Below are 3,489 nucleotides of genomic sequence, written 5' to 3'. Positions count from 1 at the left end.
TCGACAGAAGCTGCTACATCGACAATAAGAGAACAAGAAATGAGATTTGGGTGCGTTCCAAAGTCACAAAGATAATCCACGGAAAACCTAAAAATAATAACTGTCCCATTTTAGGGGAGATGTAGCGAAGGTCGCCTAAGCCTTGCGTTTCATAGTCAATAGACAATGCCCGACGTGGATATCAAGACCGCGGCGTACGTGTGCCATTTAGAATTAGGCTGCTAAGTGCCAGAGAAGCCAGAAGCAGAAATGGCTAAAGGTGGTGGCATCCAGGACTCTGAGTGGGTGATGTTTGTTTTTTATTCTGTGCCTTCCTCCACCGGGCATATTCAGAAAAACATTTTGAAATGCTGAATTGCGAATATACCTACGCCTTCTGAGGACTGCGTACGAAAACATGTTGATCGTGAAAGGCTGATTCTCACGCAGTCGGGGCAGGAGGGCATCCGGCATCTGTCACCCAGTCGCCGTCAGGCTCCAGGATGGTGGCCTTGCCAGGGGCGGGAGGTGAACCAGAGAATGTCCCTCCCTCATTTGTACTTCCTACCCCCAAATTACGGCCAGGCTCACAGTGGGCGTGAGCTGTCGCTGCGATGGCCCCGTGTGTGCCTGCTGGGGATCCCAGAAGTGAAGTTCTGAGCTGTGATGAAGGCGGCCGAGTTGTTTCTGTGTGCCGTGTGATTCGGGAGACCTAACACAAGGGCGAAGAGTGAGCGCAAGTCCATCATCACGGCCTCCAGCGACGGAGCCAGCCGCCAGCGGGGACCCCGTACCGAGGGACCTGCAGTGGCCTCTGGCGACCATGGCAGTCTGTGTGTGCTGGCCTCTCAGAGAGTCACAGAGGGAGACCCAGTGTAGTTCACGGGACTGGGTGGCCCCTTGCGGCTCGCATTTCCGTTGCTGGCGAGCCACTTCTGGGTCCCAACAGACGGACCCCATGACATGCCGGCGGACAGGCGCACGTGGACGCCTGCTCCCGCTGGTCCCCTCACCCGTGGTGGTGGCAGGAAGTTCCTGTTTCGTTGGATTTCTGTGGACCGTGTGTAGCAGCCCAGATCACGGCGGGGCCCCGCGCATTGGGAAGCAGCAGGTGCGTGCGCACGCGCCCCCAGAGTGGTCTCCGTCCCCACGCTCACCCCCGAGTTGCACCAGGATGGCCCGGGCCGCCGGGGGCCCCCAAACCTCAGCATCAGTGAATGCTCTGGCCTTGAAGTCAAGTCTGGCATTTCAGGGCGATGGTGGAAGCCCGCGGAGCGGGGTCCCCAAGTCCGGGGCTGCGGACCGGTACCGTCGTTGGCCCATTAGGAACCGGGCCGCACAGCGGGAGGGGCGCGGCGGGCGAGCGAGCAGAGCTTCGTCTGCGTCTGCGGCCACTGCCCAGCGCTGGTGTCACCGCCTCAGCCCCCCTCAGCTCCTCAGGCTTGGATTTCCAGGAGCACCGGGCCCTGGTGCCACAAGGCTGGGGACCGCTGCCACAGGCCGCTTTCGTATTTTACATGGGAAGAACCGCCACCTGGCCGGGTCCGCAGTCGTCTTACTAACTCCTTCAGTCCTGTTCAGTATCTGTCCCCTCTGCGAACGCTTAGCATTTCGCCACGATCGGGTTTCTCGTCGTTTTAACGGCCGCCTGCTTATCTGTCCCCTTGGGGCCACGGGCCCAGCATCTGTGGGAGACGCGCCCAGGGCAGCGGGCGTGCGTGGAGGCCCGTGTGCACGGCCGCGTCGTTTAAGACAAGAAGCCACATCGCCCCATCGCAGGGACACAAAAGCCACGGCCACGTGAGGGTCACGGGGAGCGAGACGGGCTCACGACGCTCGACCTCAGGGGCGCCCGGCACCCACTGACGCGACACCCCGACCGCTCCGCGGACACTAGGAACGATCCGCCCCGATGGAAATTGGTTCGCGTCCCCAGAGGCTGGCGGCCGGGAGCGCCTTGCCGATGGTGCCGGGGCACGGGTGAGCGTCCTTGCAGACACACGTGGCTGGGAAATCACGTCTGCGACAGTCCCGAAGCGCTTTGCCTTTCACGCGCTCACTGGGGACAGCCTGGGACCTTGACCCGTGATTATTCTCCGGGGCGAAGCACAAGATAACATGGGATTGGAAGAATTCTGGACCCAGAGATGCTGGCACAGCCAGCTCTGCCAGCCCGACAGCGCGGATCGGTCAGAGCTCGTGGTTCGCATGACATCGCCGTGTGTGGCAGCTACGGACGACCGACTTTCAAGTAATCAGGGGACAGTGCCATAAGACACCGCGTCACGGGTTCCACACAGACCTGGCGCTGCTGGCGGCCTTGGCGCTGGCGTCTGAGCGTCCGTGGCTCCCGGGAGGGCCTGGGTGACAAGAGCTCCAGTTTAGGGCCCTAAGCTGGCCCCGTCCCCTTTAACAAGGTGGCGCTGACACCCCCTCCGGGTGTTCGAGGGGACGGCGGGAGGGCGCCTGCCACTCGGGCCCTCGGGCGTCTGGCCCAGGGGTCTGCGGTTGGTGTGGGAGCAGGCCGGGCAGGTGGCTTGGGGCTGCGACACTCTGAGCTGGCCCTCGGAGACTGTCACGCCTCAGCTCGGACACCGAGACCCTCGCCCGCCCTGTCACGGAAAACGCGACCCACCCATTGCCCTCCGTGGTCCCCACTCGAGCCTGCGAGGCCACCCGGGGTTTCCGGCTTTAGCACAGGGAGCTCGGGACAGCCCGGGAGGGCGGATGCGGGTCAGTGACAGGTCACGTTGCAGCAGCAGGACATCCCCGCCCTTGTGTGGGACGTGCTGACGCTGACTTTTGTTTTTTAATCAGAAATCACATCGAACTGGGCATCTGGGAATATTTAGTGGGTGAGCGTTTAGCCCCCGGCGCATGTGCGGGGCACAGGTTCAGCCCTTTTTGTCGCTGGCGGTGACCTGTGCGTGTCCGGCGCGGTGTCCCACGCTCCGGACGCGTCCAGGTGTTTCCCACGAGCGCTGGCCCTGCTCCGGGGCACGGGGCACGGTCGCTCTGGATGGCGGCAAGCCCCCTGGGGGGCAGATGGCGGGCAGACGGGGAGTGGGGGGGCCCCAGCTCCGCTGGGGCAGGGTGGGGCCCCGGGCCGTGCATGTGACACCGGCGCGGCCGGGACTTCACGTCCCTGGACGTGGCAGGTCCGACTGTCCTCAATGTCCACGGCCCCGGCGCTCCGCAGGGTCAGCCCGGCCGCAGTGGGGACCGCCCAGCACGGGGCACCCCCCATCCCTGGCCCTGCTCGGCCCCCCTCGGCCTGTCGGGGCCCGTGAACAGCTGCTTTCTCGCGTCGGAGAGCAGAGGACGCGACCACGTGTGTCCCACAGAAGCGATGCAGCCCCCGGGTGCGCGGTGGCCCAGAGGACACCTTCCCGCCGCCCCAGCGCCGCGCCCCCCGGGTTTACCGCGAAGAGAATGTTCACGTTCGCCCGCACAGCTCCTGGCCTCTGGATTCAGCCTGAAAGACGTTCTCTCCCTCCTCCTCCCTCCTCC

The sequence above is a fragment of the Pteropus vampyrus genome, unplaced genomic scaffold, assembly GCF_000151845.1.
Source record: "Pteropus vampyrus isolate Shadow unplaced genomic scaffold, Pvam_2.0 Scaffold625, whole genome shotgun sequence".
In the NCBI taxonomy this organism is placed as follows: Eukaryota; Metazoa; Chordata; class Mammalia; order Chiroptera; family Pteropodidae; genus Pteropus; species Pteropus vampyrus.
This window is presented reverse-complemented; position numbering follows the sequence as displayed.